At 42.0% G+C, this 20,761-nt stretch overlaps 1 protein-coding gene and 1 pseudogene across 1 annotated transcript in view; one reads left to right on the forward strand and one right to left on the reverse strand.

Annotated features, from left to right (window-relative positions):
• CADPS (calcium dependent secretion activator) overlaps positions 1 to 20,761 on the forward strand; it is an 804,342-nt gene that overhangs the window by 28,147 nt on the left and 755,434 nt on the right. The gene's annotated exons all lie outside the window — the stretch shown is intronic.
• Positions 3,353 to 4,683, reverse strand: LOC115859044 (NHP2-like protein 1 pseudogene; annotated as a pseudogene).

Here is a 20,761-nt window from a genome sequence, read left to right on the forward strand (position 1 = left end):
TTTCTGTCTCTATCCTGTAAGAGTGAAGGTGGAACCTTGTGATTGGTACCACCTTGCAGCCTATGGAAAGCCTAGATGTTTTTCACGTCTTCAGACTGAACCATGTATGAGCTAAATATGGCCCGTACTCATCCCTGTCCTGCTTTAGAACTTGGTCTTCAGAGGTCCCATGGCATTGTCTAGAGGTGCACACACAGGGAGCCTTTGGATGGGGACAGTATAAAGTCTCATGGCATGGGGAGATGCTACCGCTGTGGGGAAGTTAGCTGGTGATGTGCTGGTATGAAGTGAACAGGGTTTCTATCGGTACAAACTGGAGTCCCGACTGGCACAGGCTGCATGGCCTGCATTATGAATAATGGGAAATTCTCACACGAAGGCTATGTGGGTGACTGGCAATGACTCCAAGACGCCGCAGGTCATAGGCCTTTTAACATGTCCTTTACAGTGATCCTCCTTTTGGTTCACTCACTGGGCATGTCACAGGTTATGATACAGTGCCCTCTGGAACGAGTGCCCCAGGGTCAGATCACTTGTATTTATCAGTCACCTCACTTATTTCCCCACCTCCAGACACACCTCCAGACCGTCTTTATCGCTCCGCACAAAAGGTGTGTCTCTTCGTTTATTTCCTTCTAGACTTCAGGGGACCATACATTCAGAGCACAAATCATAAGTCACAGGAAAATTTTTCTCTTTCCATAAGTGCAGGGAAAACTGCCTTTAACATTGTCTGCATGGTGAGGGAAAGCATTTGTTTTTCTCCTAGAGTGTAGACAGTAGAGATGAGTGCTCTGTTAAAATGGAATGAATGCTTCTAATACAAAAAAAGGGAAAAACAGAAAACAGCTAAGTTTTTAGAGTAAAGAAGATTGCACATTTTATTCTGCTAAATAAGTAAATTCTTCTCTTGCCAGTATTGATTGATTTGTATGTTATGGCCTTAATGCATTTTGTATTTTTTAAAAATAGTAAAAAAACCCCCAAAACTCATGACGGGTGAGGAAGTAAGATATAAAGGAGTAAAAGAGATGCAGAAGATCAGACACCTGCCCCATCTCACATATAACCCCAGCCTAATTAAACTGAATCTCCTTAGCCCAATAGGGATAAAAAGAAAGAAATGAGATTGTCAAGGACCTAAGTCCATCTCATAGTCTATCTCCTGAGTCTTTTAAGCATTAAACCGTTGCTTGACAACGGTAAGATGGCTGCATAACACCAGTCACACTTTCCCAGTCAAGGGGGAGGGAAGGTGGATTTGAAGGACCAGTGCCAGAGTATTAGATGACAATGTCAGCAAAGACAGATATTGAGTCCACATCTATAGAGAGAGCTGGAAAACACACACTACAACTTACACTCAATGGACAAGAGCCTGCACCTTACGGCCTAATTAGTGGTCAGCTCCATAGGAAGACAGAGTTTGCTTCCCTTCATTCGCTAAAACAATATTGCTCAGTCTTGGTTTTGATCACACCTAAAAATCTTAACTCTAAACTTCAAAGTAAATGAACTATTATGATTAAAAACATAACAAAGCAGTGATCATTTTAGAATCCAGTCTTTAAAAATACTATAGTTTCCTCCAAGATACGAATATACTGAATTATCCTCTACCACACTTCAAAACTCACTGTTAGGAAATAATATCCTCACTTCTTTGCTGTCTGAAATTATGCCTTTAGGGCTCTGTTTTGTTTCACTTTGATCCCTATGAAATACAAATAACCTCTAAGAATGTTGAAACATATAAGCTCCATCAGTCAGTAAAATTAAGTGAATGAATGTCAGATCTCTTCTTATTGGAAATCACAGAATTCATTTAATAGTACTACAAAACCACTGGTACCTAAAGCTCCCTGTTTTTTGTTTTTTTCCTTTGCGGTACGCGGGCCTCTCACTGTTGTGGCCTCTCCCGTTGCGGAGCACAGGCTCCGGACGCGCAGGCTCAGCGGCCATGGCTCACAGGCCCAGCCACTCCGCAGCATGTGGGATCTTCCCGGACCGGGGCACGAACTCGTGTCCCCTGCATCGGCAGGCGGACTCCCAACCACTGCCCCACCACGGAAGCCCCATGGCTCCCTGTTTTATAGCTGCCTTTGTGTTTAACCTAACATGGAAGCTGTTTTGTTTTGTGTTTCTGCATTCCCTGCCACTGGTTTCTCCTGTTTAAAAATCATTCCAAAATTATACCTCCATAGATGGGAGGGTTAAAGGGGGGGCAAGTAAGGGGAGGTGGAGAGTGGAAAAAGAAGGAACTGCTGAGGAGAAAAAGGGGCAAAACCAATAAGGCTAATTAATGTTGCCTCTTCCCTATGGCAGATGGAAACTGACTCACAGAAAAAACGATGTGAATTATTTGTTTCAGTTGAGTTTTTTCCTTCCTTAAAATAAAATAGCGTGACTTCGGGTCAGAGCAAGATGGCGTAGATGAATTTCTCCCTGCTCCTCCCCACTCCACAGAAATATAAACCCTGGAAACCACACAAGAGACAACCAAGGAGAATGCTGAAAGGGTGTAAGAGGAAGGTGAGAAGGTCTCCTCAGGACTTAAGGAATAAAATAGTGGCAGGGTGTCCCCCAACAGGGGCAGATGGCCTGGACCCATCATATCCTAATCCCTGACCTAACAAGAGAAGGCAGCCCAGGTAGGGTCATTCTTCTCCCATATGGAAAAGGAGTCATGCTTGCAACATCAGGCATAAACCAAGCAGACCAAAAAAATACCACAAAGGCTCTGAAAATTAAACTGCCGTTGAAACCACAGCCCACAAAGTAGGCCAAGATCTATAAGTGAAACCTAAACAGGTGACTGCCTGTTAAAATGGAAGATTTAGATAGGACCTAGAGTCTCCTAACATAATAGGCAAAATGTCTACAGTACAACTTGAAATCATGTCACACCAAGAACCAAGAAAATCACAACTCGAAAGGCAGAAGACAGCCAACGGATGGCAACATCCACAGATGTAAATCAGATGTTGGAATTACCTGACCAGAATTTTAGAGCAGTCATCATAAAAATGATTCAGCAATCAATTATAAAGTCTCTTGAAACAAATGGAAAAATAGAAAGTTTCAGCAAGGAAATAAAATTAATTATCTTAAAAAAAACAAATGGAAATTATAGAACTCAAAAGTACAACATCACCCATGAATCACTCAGTGGATGGGATCAAGAGTAGAGTGGAGATGACAGAGGATAAAAGTGGTGATCTTGAGGACACAGTAGAATTCACCCAATCTGCATAAGAGAGAAAATAGACTGAAAAAATAAGGCAAAGTGTATAAGGATCTCTCTGTATTCTTTCTTTTTTTTTTTTATTTTATGAATGTATGTGTTCTGTATTAGGATGCTCACCAGAATGACACAGTAGCACTGTCCTTCTGATGTGATAGAGAATACATACATCTGACCCACATCATGGCAGGAAATAGGCAAGGGGTAAGGGCTCTCAGAGCTGGTACCAAGTGTCTACTGAAGAAATCTCCATTCACCAAAGCAAGGATGTTCCCTTGAATTCCATCATCTTTGCTGTAGCTTCCAGTTCTCCATGACTGGCCCAGAATCCTCCATTCCAGAACCTCTTGCCACACCTTCAAGACCTAGGTCAACTGTCCCATGTCTCACTCACCAAGGCGCCTCTGGAATTTTGCAGCATATCTCTTTGGTATGTTGCTGCCCTGCCACCCTCAGAGGCATAGGTGGGAGTTGGGGGGAAATATATTACCAAAAGCAAACAGCAGGGGTACATCAGAAACTGACTCTTGGGACATACACCCAACAACCTCACAGAATACATGCTTCCTCCCCAAATGATACATAATGTCCTAGAGAGCAAAGGAAACCCCTTGATTATTCAAACACGATCCTGTATGCTGGGCACAAGGGATACAAAGTGGACAGTGCTTACTTCCATCATGCCCTGCACAGTAGGAAGGTGGCACCTGAAAGCTGGAACCAAATCTCTACCTTGGCTCTTCCCTGCCTTTGCATGGTGTCACCCACCCTGCTTGCACCTGTTCTGGGCATGCATTTTCCAAAAGGGAGGATAAGATGGCAGAGAGAGAGTGGAAGTGAAGATTACAGGAGAGGCTGGGAAGGAGATGACAACCTAAAAACAAGACAAAAACAATACAAAAATACAAAAACCAAATTGAGCACTAAAATATTTTATAACAATAGAAGGTAGCTGGAAATACTATATGCTAACAGACAAACGATACATAACCCCTGGGGTAGCAGTCAGCAGCAGGGAGTGTGGCAGAGGCCACCTGTTTAGACTAAGAGCCTTTCAATGGACTGTTGGATGGATTGGATCTGCTGCTTCAGTTGTGAGCCTTCTTTGATGGTGACAGAACAGGCGATGACAGGCCTGGAGGCCCCACAGGCTCGCCCCAGGGCCTGCTTGGAGCGCACAAACACGTAGGGCACATTCTTGTCCTCACACAGCAGTGGGAGGTGCAGGATGATCTCCAGGGGCTCGGCGTCTGCAGCCATCACAATGAACTCAGAGATGCCTCTATTGAGGGTTTTGGTGGCCTCATTGGCTCCTTTTCGAAGCCGCTTGTAGTTACATGACTGCTGAACGAGGTCCAATAGTTTCTTGGTGAGGTGGGCATCTGCAAGAGGGTAGGCCTTTGGATTTACATCAGCCTCAGTCATTCCCGAGCACTGAGCAGTTCGCCCGCAGCGGTGCCGTCTAACCCTGGGTTTGGAGGCTGCAGATTATACATGTGTGCGGTGCTGTGCGCGGTTCTAGGTGGTGACCCATGGGTGATGGCCCAGTGGGAACACTCACCATTGAGTCCGCCTCGGCGGTGTCCTGCCTGATGCCGCAAGGACCTCTGTATTATTTCTTAACAGTTACATGTGAACCTACAATTACATCAAGAAAAACTTTGTTAAGAAAGGAAATAGCTTTTCAGTATCACATTAATAATTGAAATTTTTACTACTGCATTTAACTGTCGCTTGTAACATGTACAAAACATCCTTTATGAGAAACAAGCAATCAGCACAGGCACTTGACCCAGAGCAGAACATACTGCACTCAGTTAACAAGAACTCTGCTTACAGGCAAGTTATCATTTCAATAGATATTGAAAAATAAATTTCAGAACTTAGAAAGTCGACTTTTCTCATTTAACAGTTCTGCAGAGGGGCAGCTCCAGAGTTTCTATAGAGCTGGGCCTTCTTAGAGGCAGCCCTTTGTTCATTTTATAAATTGGGGAGAGCTAAACTGCTAAAAGACTACAACATCAGAATATGATTCCTTTTCTTCCATCTTGACCGCAAAACAATGCAGGGCAGAAGTTCTTGGTTAGGATGCCCGTTCTGTAGTCCTAAACCTTCCCTCCAGTGGTACCCAAAGGCCTAGCCGCAGTCTCCAGCCAAGCTTTTGTCAGAAATAAAGTTGACATTTTGATCTTTATTTATACTTGCCCTGGGTCTATTGCTCGAGTATTTCTAAACTCAGGTAAAGAAGAAGGGGGCTTGAGGTCAGCCATGTGATTGGAAAGGGGAATGGCCATGGCCATTGGCAACATTGCTATAGGCTGTCTCTGCACAGCAAACACTTGGAAAAAGTGGCGTATGGAAATGGGATAGAATAAATGCAGCCTGCAGAACAACTCTTGATGCTTCTGCCGTTGATCTCAATTTTGTGTAGCATTATCCTTTTCAGTTGCATTAATGATAAATAAAAATGGAATGATATTTCCAATCAAATTTAAGTTGGAGGAAGGCATATTCCATATAGAGTGAATAACGTTTAAATATGCAGAATCAATTGCATAGATTTCTAGGTGGAATTTAACGGTGGCAATAGTATCAATATGGGGCAGAGGCAAAGAGTAATAGAAGCACCAGGGCCTGGTGGCTGGGATGTAGCGTGTGGACCGTGAAGCACCTTGTGTGCTGTGCAAAGGAACATGATCCTTATCTTGAGTTGCCAGGGAACTGATGTTGTATTTATTTTCCACTTCTTGAGATGAAGAAAAGAGAATTTAACTTTGTACCTCTCCTCAAGGTTTAGAGATTTGCCTCCTAACTACACACTAGATTTATGATAATGCTCACATTCATACCATGCCTCTCAGGGAGCTAGAACATTGGTTTTTAAATTCCAGTGGGTTTAGGAATTAGCTGAGTTCTCCATTAACTGTGCTGACCCCTAGACCCTACCCTCAAAGAGCCTGGTTGAGTTGCTCTTGAGTGAGCTCTGGCAAGCTGGGTTGATTCTGAGGGCCCAGATCTTTGGATTACACTTTGAGGACTGTAAATTATTACAATTTAAACAAAACTCCCCCTACTCCTGTCCTGTGAACAAAAGGTCTGAATGTACTTTCAGATGGAATTAGCAACGTTGCTTCCAGTCTCCACTAGAGGGTAGTATATCAGAATTCTGAGTTTTGAACAAGACTTGTTTAAATTGTGCGATTTTTTGTTGTTGTTGTTTTGGGGTGTTTTTTGTTTGTTTGTTGTTTTGAGAATCAGAGGGTTTAAAACTTTTTTTTAATGTGGATTTTTTCCCACATGGAAATGTTGAAAGGAAAAGCGTTCTTTGGAAAACTTATTCCCCCTTTGTTTTTTTCTAGTTTAATCAAATGACTTGCTCAGATTAAAATATTTCCTCAGTTGCTAACGCACCGTCGTTCTGGGTGATGGAATTCTAGGATGTTAGTGATAATACCTCCTCTGTTTTACAGATGAGAGACATGAACCCCAGGAATAAACTAGCTCAAGGCCTCTACAGTTAGTAGTGGAGTTGAGGATAGACCCCCGCTGGCCTGACCATCAATTCAACATCATTTTCCATAAACCATCTTATAAAAAATTTAGATAATTTTGGGAGTGCTCGGGATGGAGAAAGGAATGCTGCATTATCACATTTTAGTTCCTTTAGCTACAGTTCTAATGAGAGTCAGAACCTGAAATATTCATTTGGAACAGACTTGAGAGCTGTATGAAGTAACCATGCTTAATGACTTTATAAATCTGGTGTCTCCTCTGTAGATGAAGCTCCCACTTCTCTTTTTCTGCTGGATTATACCAGTTCTGAGTTAAAACTCTTTGATTTCTGTCTTTTGATCTTGTGCGCATGGCTTTATCGTTGTTGTTTCTAAATGGTGGAAACATAGCTTCCAAGTAAGGACAAAATGAATTAGGATTTAAAAGAACAATAGCAAGTGAGCATTGTCAAATAAGGGAAAAATGGGTATAAATGTTCCAGTAGGTCAGCCAGTTTATATTTTAAGTTGTCTTGGCTTTGATAAAGAAATCTGTGCAAAAGGGTTGCACTTTCTCTCTCTCGCACGCTTTTTTTTTTCTTTCTTTTCTGACATGAGGCATTTGCTTCCCTGAATGCCTTAGTGTCTGGTGAAGCCACGTGCTTTTTTTTGACATGGTTCTCACCCCCAAGAGCTGCTAAAAGAAAAAATGACCTTTTCTTAGAAGGATGTTGACCACTTTCAATCTAGGTGCTAGTATTTGGCCAGCCCAGCAATGGTATTATGGTATTATCCCCATGAGGAAGTAGCAATAGTGTTACTTCTTTGTTGTGATGGGAGTGATTTCCTGAGATGGAAGATTTAATAATTTAATTGGGGTATAAGAAGGAGTCAATAGGCAGTAACCTAACATTTTCCCCTTTTTAATGGGAAACTACCGGTCATTTCATGCCCTTTAAAATGGTATCTCCTGAGCATCCCACTTATATAAAACCCTAAATTTCCAAGGTGTAAACCAGCCTTACTATTATAATAAAAGCTAATTTTGCCAAGCTCCTGGTAAGTGTCAAGCAATAGGCTAAGAGGTTAATCCATCAGATCTTATTTATCCCTCATAACCTTATGAGGTAGTTGCTATTATTATCCCCATTTTACAGATGATGAAACTGAGACTGACATGGACTAAGGAATTAATATAAAAAACTAGAAGTAGATGAGTTGTTACTGAAATCCAGGCAGGCAAAGTGCAAGTGCCTGCACGTCACCACTCTGTTATCCCATGCTTAATTTACAGACAGCCCCTAGGATGGCAACACAGAGAGAAATGTGTCCCATGGTGCAGAACCATTTAAAATTGAAACATGATGTGTATCTATCTTCTCTTTAAGGTTAACGTGTTCTTAGCAGGGGGAAAAAAGGTTAATTATTGGCCACACCTCAGCCAGTAAGAATAGCCTGCAAAAGCTGAGATAGGGTTAATGTCTAGGATAAAATTCAAGCCAGACCTGATTTTCATGCTCTATTTACTGTAGCAGACCAGAATCCTTCCTTCAGAATCTCTGAAAACAGAAAGAATAAATAGCAAATATATTAAAAGGACCAGAACCTAGAATTGCAGTGCATATTTACATTAGAGACAGGTGTTATTTCAGATATAGCTTAAATTACATTTCTGGGGCATCAATTGGGTATGTGCCTCAATTCACAAGAGTTTAAAGCTCCATCTTTACAAGATTATCCAGAGTGCTCACTGAGACGTGAGCAAGAGGGAAAAGAAAAGCACTGGAAGGAAAGAGAAACACTGAAATTCCTACTCCAAGGATTGGCCTGGGTATATACTGGGTGGTCCATGTACCACAGGTGGTGTCTGAGATGATGCAAGATGGTACATGAATACATTTTTATAGAGAAATGTTAATAATTGCATAATAATTAAATGAGTTTTGGGGGGGAAACCTAGCATCTAAAAGTCAGTGGTTTTTATGGATAGCTCTTAGGACAAGTCTGGGTTTTAAGGAGTGAGCAAACAAATTTGATTTGAACAAAAGTATTAAGTGAATAATATTCATAGAGATAGACAGATATGGGAAGAATTTTGAAGGTGTTATACAAGAGGGATTGAAGTTTGGGAAACTTTAGTGTGGCAGAATCAGTATATGATAAAGGCTCTAGATACGTGGGTCCAATTTCTTGTTCTGAAATGGACCAAACATATGACTGTGGGTGAACCATTTCACACCTCTAATCCACAGTAGCTTTGACTAAAAAATGAGAGGTCTAGACCAGATCAGGGAGGCCCTTCCAGGGGCCAGGGACCCATAGAAGACCTTGGCATTACCACAAAGGATCTGAGAACTCATGTACTCAGTAAGCCATGACTTGGGACTCAGTCAGTACATCCTAATGGTAAACATATGACTGATTTACAAAAGCATATAGATGCTGTTATGATTAGTTATGAATTTAATTAACTTGAACTAACTTAAGTGAAAACTCTACTGAATGCATAGGTACTTGAACTTAATGTACATTCTCCAAAAAACAGATACTAAAAGTACAATTGATATTTTTGATATCGTCACACATCCATGGAGATTTTCCCTATTAATACAGTTTAAACTTCCATACTGTGGAAAAATTACAACTGTGCACAACACAGAAAGGTGGCCCAAGAGATGGCGAATGGAAGCTAATTAGTTCCCCTGTTACATGATAGTGCTGAGGGGAAAATACCCTCATTTGATCTTTTATCTGACCTAGAATATCTGCACACAGAAGAGACACACTCATCCTAACGACCTTACATACCCAGGCCAAATTTCAAAAAAGTAAATTTGTAGATAACTGTTTTGGATGGAAATTACCTTAATGATAACAATGGTAATAATGATTGAATTGCACCCATTTATTTAGTATATAATGTGTGTGTGTGTATATATCAGATGCTGTGCTCAGTAAATCTTTCAGTGTATGAACACCCTTAATTTGTAGTTGATGAAACTGTAAGTCAGGGAGGTTGAGGTTTGTGCCCAAGACCATAAATCCATAAGGTGCCAATACCAGGATTCAAATCCAGAGCTCTTTGGTTCCAAATGTCTACCATACTACGCTGTTTTCTGAGATAATGAAAGTGGAGAATTCTAAACAGACATAGGCATAGGAGAAAGAGCTGTAAGTGTAAGTTCAGCAGAATTTTCTTTGAAGGAAGATAAAGGCTCTGAAGTTAAAAGAAGAGATGATTCAATCATATAAGACCCATTGGGGGTCACTGTTAGGATTAGGCCAGGACTGAGAGTGAGTATTAAGTTTTCACAGCTAAGGTCCCATTACTGTATCTCCTGCCAGTTATTGAAAAGTCTTTCTCAAAAGTTAGGCTACTGAATAATGACAGGATTCTGATGGCTGTCCCCATACTTATAGAACTGTTCAGACATATTTTTTGCAGCATCGGTTGGCGTCATCCAACAACCTAGTAATTTGAGGGACTAGACTGATGTAGAAAGCTTATTGCTGATTGCTTGAATCAAACATTGTAATCATCATATATCCGTAGTTGTTCTCCTATGTCAAGGAAATGCCTGTGAGACAAGCCCAATGGGAAAGGAGTTAAATAATATTCTGGGTACACGATCACTTGTAGAACGGCTTGGGACAGCGTTTGTTTGCACTCCAGCTACGCTGAATGGAAAAGAAACTCATTCATCCTTTCATTCAAAATACATTTGATGAGTTCCTATCATGTAGAGGTTACTAATTACTAAAGAATGCCAGTAAATGATACAGGGATCAGAATCAGAGAAGTCCCAATCTTTATCCCTCACTGATTGTCAATACTGATTTTCTAACTAAAAGTGCATGATTTCTTCTGGCCACTGTTGTCTATATATAACAGTGATTTATGATACCATAGTTGTGAGAACACTGGACAAAGAGCCAGGGAGAAGTGATCAAGTCCCAGTTTTCCTGCCTGCCAGCTAAAGGACCTTGGATAAATTGGGAAACTCTGGGATTCAGAATATATGGAGATAAGAATATTTCAAGTCAAAGAAAGATCTAAAGCAATGATCCTTTCCCCCATCTTATAAAGACTATTTACTCTCCTCCAAATCTACATGAGAGAATCCCAGGGTTCAGAGAAGCTCATGAAATAACATCACTCCAAGATGTATGCAGTCAAGCTATTTGCTGGTGTCTGGTGTCTCAGGCGGGCAGGAAGCAAAAACAAGTTTTACTTTTTCCTATGCAACTCCTGGAGTAGCCGCTTGGTGGTGCCAGATGGCCTGTGTTTGTTTATTTGCAGACAAGACTTCCAGAAACAATTTTTTTTCTATACTTATAAGACTACCAGGGAGTCCTCTCCTCTTTGCTGTTTATACATATCTTCAGTCCGGGTTTAACCCATAAAAAGGTATTGAAGGGGACATCTGGAAATCTTAAGAGCATAGTAAACTGAGGAGAAAATAAATAAAGGAGAAATGAAGCTAAGGAGAAAGATAGAGGAAGGAAACAAATGTAATACTCAGCAAAGTGTCACAAATGTCAGATTCAGAAACAAATTCAAGTAATTGTCTTTAACCATAAGTTAAAGAGGTGGCATGGTCGCTCGCAGGTGCAGCTGTCTCATCTATAAAATGAAGATAATGATACCTTATCTTCCTAGAGGGAAGGCTGGCTTTCAGCTCCAAGACCGCAGGCTCTGTTAAAGGGACTGATCAAATTGAGACCATGTTTACCTCTCAGGAGCCTCTCTCCCCTCATGGTAGGAGGAGTCTAAGCAGAATGGGTTTATCTGGCCAAGATGGCAGTTACACGTTCAAGTTTGGAGAGGCTTCATAAACCCCCTGTGCACTGCTGCCCCTGTCACCTGAGCCATCTCATCTCCCTGGTGACCTAAGACAACAGCCTCCTCTATGGCCTCCCCTCTCCCTCCCTTCCTCTCTATAACCCATTCTGCATCCAACTGCCTGAGTCAATTCAGTCATGCACTCTCCTCCTTCAAACCCTTCGATGGCCACCCGTCACATTTAGAATAAAATCCAAACTCCTTCCTGTGGATGCCAAGGTCCTACGTGATCTGGTGTCTGCCTGCCTGTGGCAGGCAGTGCTGGTTGACTATCCAATACTGTATCAATGTTCTCTTCTTTCTTGTGAGCAGAAATCTGATGCTGTGAGTGACAGCATGAGCTCAGTCATAAACTCTCAACTCCCTGGATTCATGTGAGTTAGGAGTAACCAGACAACCCATTTCTAGCTAAGGAAGTATGAGGGGAAGACTTCTGGTGAGGTCCTTCTGAGAAAGCTTTTGTTCCCCATCATTTCCGAAAAGGACAAATTCAGCATGCATGGCTCTTTTACCCTTCGCCTATCTTCTTCCTGCCTTGATTAGGAATGGAATACCCATAGGGAGAGTGACTATTTCATGACCATGAGGATAAAGCCTACCTGCTCAATATAGAGAAGCAAAAGATAAAGGTATCTTGAGGCCCTGATAGCACAGAATGTGCTACCACCTTGAACCCCATACCTCTAGATTTTTTCTAATGTGATAAAAATACACCTATATTCAGTTAAGTGACTGTTGTCTGGTTTTTGTTTCAAGTTGCCAAAAATAATTTTATGTAATATTCTCTCTCTGATTTTGTCTTTTACGTTTCTCCCTTACTCATCCCACTTGGTACAGGTGTGCTGTGCTGTGCATCCCAGATCTTCCCCTTCAAACAGAAAGGTCTGTTTTCCCACCTTTTAGGAAGATTAAGTAACAGTATTCACCTCTTAGACTTAGACGATGGCCTTGTTTGAAGAGAGGCGTCTTTCCGAAAGTATCACACTCCTTCTGAGGCAGCCCACATGCAATGTCTAAGAGGCTTAGGGATAGAAATCCCAGCCCCATCCTTTTTCCAAAGGGGACAACCATGAAGGACTATTCCAAATTCAGAGTTATTGTGGGGTTGGATGAGGCCTTTGTTGAGACTGTGTCATAGCCCAACTACTCTCTCTTTCCAACTTTGCTTCTTCCCTTCGCTTCCAAAAATATCGATCCCCGAAGTATTCCCTAATAAACCTCCTGCGTGGTTTTTTTTTTTTTTTTGCAACCTATATATTTTATTAATCCTCCTGCATGTTAATCACCATCTATGAGTCTTCTCAGGGAGCCCAACTTTCAAGGACTCATGTCCCTTCCAGGCTCAAGCAGTAAAACCTCCCTGTGTTCTCGTGGAGCCTCTTCCCTTTCCCTGAGGAGTGTGGAGCCCAGGTTTGAGAGGTGGGAACATAAGATCTCTGAGTCATTGCATGCAGTACAGCAGCCGAGGGAGTGCTTGATCTACAGCAGATTTTGAGTCATCGAGAAATACATTCTTACGTGTTCAACCACTGAGATTTGGTGGTTGTTACCAAAGCCTAAAACTAGCCTAGCCTGTTACAGGGTTTTGACTACACAAATGTAACAAAAACTTTCCGGCACTTATTCTGAAATGCCTTTTGCTCGTCAAGATAAAAATAATGTGACTGGTCTTTTTTCAGCCACCTATAGATTCCCCCTTACACCTTGAGTTAAAAATCACAAGACAGAGGTCAGGAGGCATTTTGTAAGAGATGAGAATATTTTAAAATTTGAAATAGGCCCTTTTCCTCAAACTCAAGGCATAACACCAGTTCTGACCTCCTCCGGATCAGTCTTTCTAAATGTTCACGGTATTGTCCTAGTCTTAGGTTCTGCCGTTTACCACCTTCCTTTTGGGTTTGGCTGAGCCACGAATTATCCTGAAACTTGGCAGTACGCTGTATAAGGAGTTGAGTTCTTTCATCTAGACAGCCAAGGCCATGCTCACAGCTGTTCACTGCTTGTCCTTTTATTAGCAAGAATATTTTGCTTAAAGGATCTCTAAAGTGGCAGAAGCTTGACACACAACTTCCATTAAAGAAGTCTACAGAAAGGAGCCATGCTCTGCTCAGCACTTTGCAAGAAACTATTGGGTATGGACTCTCGCATAGAGGCATATAGGATATTCTTCTACTACTGTTCTGATGGCTGCCTTAACTACTACCATCAGCTGCCACTTATTGATAATCAACAATGTGCCTGGCTCTGTGCTACCCCTTTAGAGATGTTGCTTAATTTGGTTCTCCCTACAGCAGTGTATGGTACAAATTCTTATTCCTATTTTACCACCAAGGAAACTGAGACTCAGAAAAGGCAAACTTTCCTAAAATTGTACAGCTGCATAGCATTAAAGCCAGGATTCAAATCTGGTTTTGCTGACTTAAGAGCCCATGCATTTAACCACAGACCTCTGCCGACTTCCATGTGGGGAAAGAGGAGAGTCACAAATGCAGGGCTGAGATATTCTTCCCCTCAGTCCGTCTGTTTATCTCCTGGCTGCTTTGTGCTTTGCTTAGGATCTAGAAGGTCTGACACAGGAGATACTTTTTCAGCTTGGAAGGACTCATTTTCAATAAAAAAGAGTAGTTTGATGGCCCTTACTTCAGGGAAGGGAAAGGCATTTTAAAGCTAGTACAAGTGAGTTTTCCCCTTGAATTCAGTGTTAAATGGCTCTTGCAAGGACTCCCTGAAAGTTGTTTTCCCCCCACCAGCCAGATTTTGGCTGACAGATTACATCTTTGCCTGAGAAGTTGCTGCCAGGCTAAACACCGTCACACGTGCTCCTTTGTGCCAATGGCGTGTTGTCAGGGATGAGGATGCAACCAGCAAGCACGGCCAGAGAGGCTAAGATAGAGTCATACAGACCGTCTGCATGGCTCTCCAGCCTCCTGGGCTGCTTTGAGACCCTCCCAAGGACATCCTTTACACTGGGGTATTATCCACCAAGCACTGAAGAAGAATCTCCCCTTTCTGTAAGACACTCTCTGTCAGGGACTGGTGTTTATCTGTATCCTCCTTAAATTGCCAGTGACACTGCAGAGAAGACCTGTAAGACTGAACTTGGGTGGCGTCAAGTGGATGGTGACATCTGCTACATTATACAGCTAGCAGTTCAGCTCTTGCAGCTGACAGCAAAATGTCTTCACACGTTGCAGGGGTGATTCTGTTCCCTGCTCTCCTTTCCTGGGAGGTTGCCCTTCAGCATCTGGGTCTGAGAATGCCCGTCGGTCCGACATAGCCCGCAAGGAGGAACGTGTTCTCAGTGGTCCAGAGGAGACCCCCAGGGCCTGGCTGCTCACCACACTGCCTTCCCCGGCAGCATCCCTTGCATGGCTGAAGGGGAGCAGGATTAGACCAGTGTTTCCTAAAATATATTTGATTCTTTCTCATAACAATTGTTGATTCACAGTGAGTGTAAACATATTGAATAGCTACTCAATCCTAGGGCTCCTTTTTCTTGTGTCTCTAGGTGAAATCTCTTTTAATCTCTTTCCATTCTCTTTCAAGGTGAAATCATCCAGTCCCATGGATCGAAAGTCTTGACTTCCCAAATTATATATCATTTAACCTTCTCCTTGGAACACTAAACTTATCTACCCTAGTGTCTGCTTGACAGCGCCACTTGCAGTTATCACAGGCTTTCAAACTAAAGATATTTAGTTCTAGATTCTTCACTTCTTCCCCTTCAATTTGATTTGTGCATCTTCCAGTCTTTCCCATACTCCTCTCAATCAAATTAGAAGCCAAGTGGATCGATCAGAGTCCAGTTGGGAGAGAAACCACAACAGTGAATTAAACAGAGACTTGTTCAAATACAAAGATATATTTGTATTTGATATATAGGTATAGAGTTGTTAACCAGATAATATGAATATGGCTGGTGAGGGCCTACTGTATAGCACAGGGGGAAAAAAAGGTACAGTCTGTTTGCAGGACATATATTAAGTTAACACTAAAAATGCATTCCAGGGCTTCCCTGGTGGCACAGTGGTTGAGAGTCCGCCTGCCGACGCAGGGGACACGGGTTCGTGCCCCGGTCCGGGAAGATCCCACATGCCGCGGAGCGGCTGGGCCCGTGAGCCATGGCCGCTGAGCCTGCGCGTCCGGAGCCTGTGCTCCGCAACGGGAGAGGCCACAACAGTGAGAGGCCTGCGTACTGCAAAAAAAAAAAAAAAAAAAAAATGCATTCCAATATACATTCGATGCAGACAAATACCGTTTGATTCCACTTCTACGAGGTACCTAGAATAGTCAAATTCATAGAGTCATAAAGTACATTGGTAGATGCCAGGGGCCTGGGGGGAGGGGGAGGGGGAGTTAGTGTTTAATGGGGACAGAGTTTCAGTTTAGGAAGGTGAAAAAGCGGGAGATGGATGATGGTGAGAGTTGCACAACAATGTGAATGTACTTAGTGCCACTGAACTGTACAGTTAAATAGGGTTAAAATAGTATGTTTTATATTATGTGACTTCTACGACAATAAAAAACATTAAAAAAAAAATTAGAGGTGAAGGTCAGACACCCAAGGAAGCAGTGCCAGTTGGCACTGGTGTCTCTGAAAGGAGGGCCATGAGGCTGGTTCTGTGAGTGTCGGAAAACTGCGACCTGGGTTAGCCTCTGCCACGGGCAGGAAGAGCTTCTGCTGGGGTCAAGAAGTCGGAGGCTGGAGTGATTTTTATGGGAGCAGAAAGCCTACAGGAAGGACCTGGGCCCTTCTCTTTTCTCCTGCTTTTCTGTCTCTCTGTCACACTTGCTATTGGCAGAGATTGACGGAGCAGCTGGGAAAGTAGAAAGGTGGTTTGTTGCGTTCCAGCCCCAGAACCACACGGTGGAGTGTAGAAGGGCAGCCTTCAAGCTGAGAGACAGTAACCTAATAATCAACCTATCCATTATTAGCCACTTGATAATTCAGTTATCCTTGGTTCGTTCTTCCTGTTTAACTGCAGCAGCAAATCCACCAGGAAGTCCTGATACTACTGTCTCCAAAATAGTCCTTAATTTTGTTGACTTTTTTCCTTCTTTCCTGACATAAACTTGATCTAAAGCTCCATAACCTCTAACCTGGACTCTGGCAATATCTGTCTAACTGGATTTCTAAATTTCACTCTTGCTCTCCTCCAAATTACATATTCATTCAGTCAAGGTTTATTGGGCACCTATTATGCACCAGGAACCAACCCAGTCACTTTGATTACAACAGTGAAGAAAACAGATGAAGCCCTGTCCTTGTAGAGCTTTCATTTTAGTCACTCATGTCGACCCAGAGCAGCAAGGTGGCTCGATTAAAATTGACTTTACACTGTGTAGCGTCGGAGGCTTTTCTATTTCAAATACTGTAGAACAAAAGCCAAACTCTATGAAGTATAAAGTCTGGTATGATCTGATGACTTCCCACCTTTTCAAACTCCGTGCTGTCCCTCTTCTTCTGTATGCTCTGAACAACAGTGGCCAAGTTTCAGTTTCCTGGACATGCCAAAATTTTAAGTAATTCTCTTCCTTGTTAGACATATGTCTCCCCACTAGACTGAAAGTTTCATGAGAGCAGGATCAGTGTCTATAGGCTAGCAAATAGTGCAGTGCCAGCTATTCTATATTTGTAGAATGAATTAATCACTTAAAAGCTCCAAGAAGTCAGTTTAATGTTGTATAACCCAGCAATATCCAAACTTGGCCACAGAATCATTCTTAACGTATTATCTCTCAACCCTCCTGAAGAACTCATGATTTGTTAATACACATTGGGGAACACAAGCTTTCAGCTGGATCCTTTCTGGCCCCTTGCTTAACTCCAGTAAAAACACCTTTCAACCACAGAGTACTTAGAATCAAGTTTTACTCTCTCAAAATGCGAAGAGAAAAGGATTTATGGGTCCTTTTTATGAGACCCCAGGAGGCATCCTAGGTTGGAGACAAAGCTATGGTCATTGACTTCTAAAAAGATTGGATTCCAATGCCAACTCTCATCTGTAAAGTGAAGATTACAATTCTGACATTTCAGGATAGTTGGAAAGGTATAATGAAATAAAACACACAAAGCACCTGGTATAATATGTGGCACAGAGTAGGTTCTCAATAAATATTAATTCCCACACTTTCACCTATTCCCTTTTGTCCATCTATTGAGACATAAATAGCTAACAGTCTGCAGGGAATAATGGAGAAATAGACAGCAAAACCTTGGTACAGATTTTATTAACTACTAGTGGACAGGATTATCAACTAATGCATTTTTATAATTTTTCATCTGTATAATTTGCTCAGCTCTCCAGTAAATGTAAGACATGGTCCTGCCCTTGAGAATTTAAAAATAATTGGGGAAAAACAACTAACTGAAAAGAAATAACTAGAGAGATAAAAGATGCCAATAAGAAATAAGAGTTATAAGAAAGGAGGCATAAGGTTTGACATATCTGAGGTTCTCTCATAAAGGCATGGATTTGCGATTCCTCTTAGGGAGCCTCCTATACTGAGCAGTTTCACAAACACTTTTGGATGGACTTGGGGAAATCCACCCCAAATAAAAGGAAATTCTGATTTAACAATGTGTCCTTCCAAGATCAGGGCACATATTAAGCAGTCTGTCCTCAAAAATTCCCAACTAAAGAAAGATCCAAACTACTTTCTAAAACCTGACTTCTCAGCAGAGTACTTCATTACAGACCCTGATGAAATCATTGGGTAATGATTACCCAATCATTAGTTAAGTCCGTGTCACCTGTAACCTGCCTTCGCTAATCAAGGTCGTTTTACTTGTTGCTACAAAAGCCTTGCTTGTCCTCCAAGGGGCTTAAACTGTAAGATGTTCACCTGAGTTGTTTTCCAGGAACATGGACTCAGCTGTGTCTAGTTCTAGCTGAGCCTGTTACGCCGAGATAGGCCCACTGACCCTCCAACTGGGCATGTGCCAGTGTCCGCTCGGTGACCTTTTGACGTCAGAGGACGGAAAACTCCACCCTCAGATCGTGCTAAGCACCTCCAATTGCCCGTGCGGAGCCCTGTAGCCTAGTTACGCCTGCGCAGAAGGAAGATTCCTGCACCTTTTTCCAATCACCTTTCCCCGCGCCCCGCACGCCTCTGCCCGCCCTGCTGCTTTGTTCCTCATCCCATTAATACCCCACCCCAGGCTGCTACCCTCCTCCAGCCTTTTGCCTTCCGGGCGGGCGGGAGGTGGGTTTGAGATGTGTTCTGTTTTCTTTCTTGGCTTTCTACTGAACCTCCTTTTTGCTGTAAACCTCGGGGTCTGGGCTTCTTGGGTTTGCTGAGTGCCGGGCAAAACGGAGCCGATTCAGGAACACTGGAAAGTTCAAATGGCAGACTAATTTTTCTTCTTCACCAAAATTGAAAATCCCTTGACCTTTGAAAAGTCTCTGTTCTCTACTAAGGCAGATAGAAACTGAAGAGAACAAAATGACAGCAGGACTAACCTGTGCGGAGGGATGTCTGGAAGGGATTCCACAGAATACTATTTCTGCAAAAGGCTATCACCTTGGGTCTCCTTAGAAAAAGCCATGAAGTGAAGGAAGGCAGTGTGGTCCCTGTCCCACAAGTCTAATTTGTGAAAGTAAATGAAATTAGTTTGGGGAAGAGGCTGAAGGGTGGCCACAAGCGTTTGTTGCATACTGAGTGAGGTATCAGTGAAGCACCCGGGAAGACGTTAAATATGCAGTTAAATGACCAGAAGTGCTGTTCGTCTACAGTTAGGATAAAATTAAATCCAGTTTTTGAAATGGGTTCTGCTGAACCTTGTAATTTATCGAGGGGACCTGGGGGAAAGAGAACGGGTGCACCCCTCTGTCAGCCCAAGCAGCTCCAGTCTGTCTTCTTACTGTCTTAATTCTGTGTCCGAAAAACGTGTTCACTGCTTTCAAAAGACAAAGTTACAATAGTAGGTGACTTGAGGATTCTCCAGATTCTAAGTGTGGATCTGCAAAACTGGTAGAGTTTCCAGTGCAAAACAGACCCTGCCTAAAGTTCCCCTAAAGGTGGTTACCTTCTGGGATTATGGCTTTTCTTCTGTGAGGTGATTTTCCACATTGCATTTCTTCAGTTTCCTATGACCTACTGACTTGATTACAGCTTTCAGTATTAGGCAGAATTTTTTCTATTAAAAACAGTCTAATGAAGAGAATCTTACATGGGATTTCTCAAATATAAACCAAGTCCTAGTTTAATGAATTGGCTAATGATTCATCTTTAACATTAAATTTTTGGTAGGAATGTGTGTTGGGCATACAAATGCTTGAGAATCCACAAAACAGTATATTGGTGAGAGACAGATAAAACAGCCATCAGATATTTAAGAAAATCCAAAGGAAGGATATACAGGAAGATGGAAAGAAAGAAACAAGGGTTAAAATACGAAATAAGAGGGAGGGGGAAAAAAGGGAGAGCAAAAACAAAAACAGCTTACAGAAAATCAAGATAAATGTCTTTTTTTTAAAGTAAAACCTAAGTGGTTTTACCTTCCTCCATCCTTTCTTCAGCTATTCTCCTGTTGCTCAGTCTTCTGAACAGCTGGTTAAAAGGGCAGGAATGGTGATTGTGAAAATGACTAAAAAGGAAAGGAAAAGAGAATGGAAAATAAGATTGTAGGAACCCAGACCAAGCAAATCTTCTTTACTTGCCGCAAACATGATTTAGAGCAACCTTGCCAAGGTCTGATCCTGAGATAGAAAAGAGGGAATTCAAAGGAGAGAACTTGTATAAAACAATTTTCATCGACAATCTATTTCACTTAGAATGAAATTTCTCTTAGGGCCTGATCAGTCCTAATTTCCATGAGGATTTAGCTTTTGGCTAGATGACTTGCTCCTGGAGGAAAGCAATCCCTAAAAATAGCCTTTTCATTATTCTTAGCACCAGGGCTTGCTTAGGAGGTACATCTGAGTTAAATAAAAGTACTTAACTAATGCTGACCAGAGATATAAAAGGAAATAATGACTTTCATTAGTGAAATAGGTACAACTGAAATCTCTATTTTAATTACTCAAATTGTTTCCACAATGATGTTTGGCTGTTTTTTCTCTTAGTAAAAACAATGTCCTGTTAGGGAAAAAATGTTAGCTAACATGAGTTCTGTGGCGTTTTCTAAGCCCCGTTTAATTGGAAAAGCTGAACGAATCCAAGAAATATCAAAAAACAAAA

Source organism: Globicephala melas, chromosome 11 (assembly GCF_963455315.2).
Source record: "Globicephala melas chromosome 11, mGloMel1.2, whole genome shotgun sequence".
In the NCBI taxonomy this organism is placed as follows: domain Eukaryota; kingdom Metazoa; phylum Chordata; class Mammalia; order Artiodactyla; family Delphinidae; genus Globicephala; species Globicephala melas.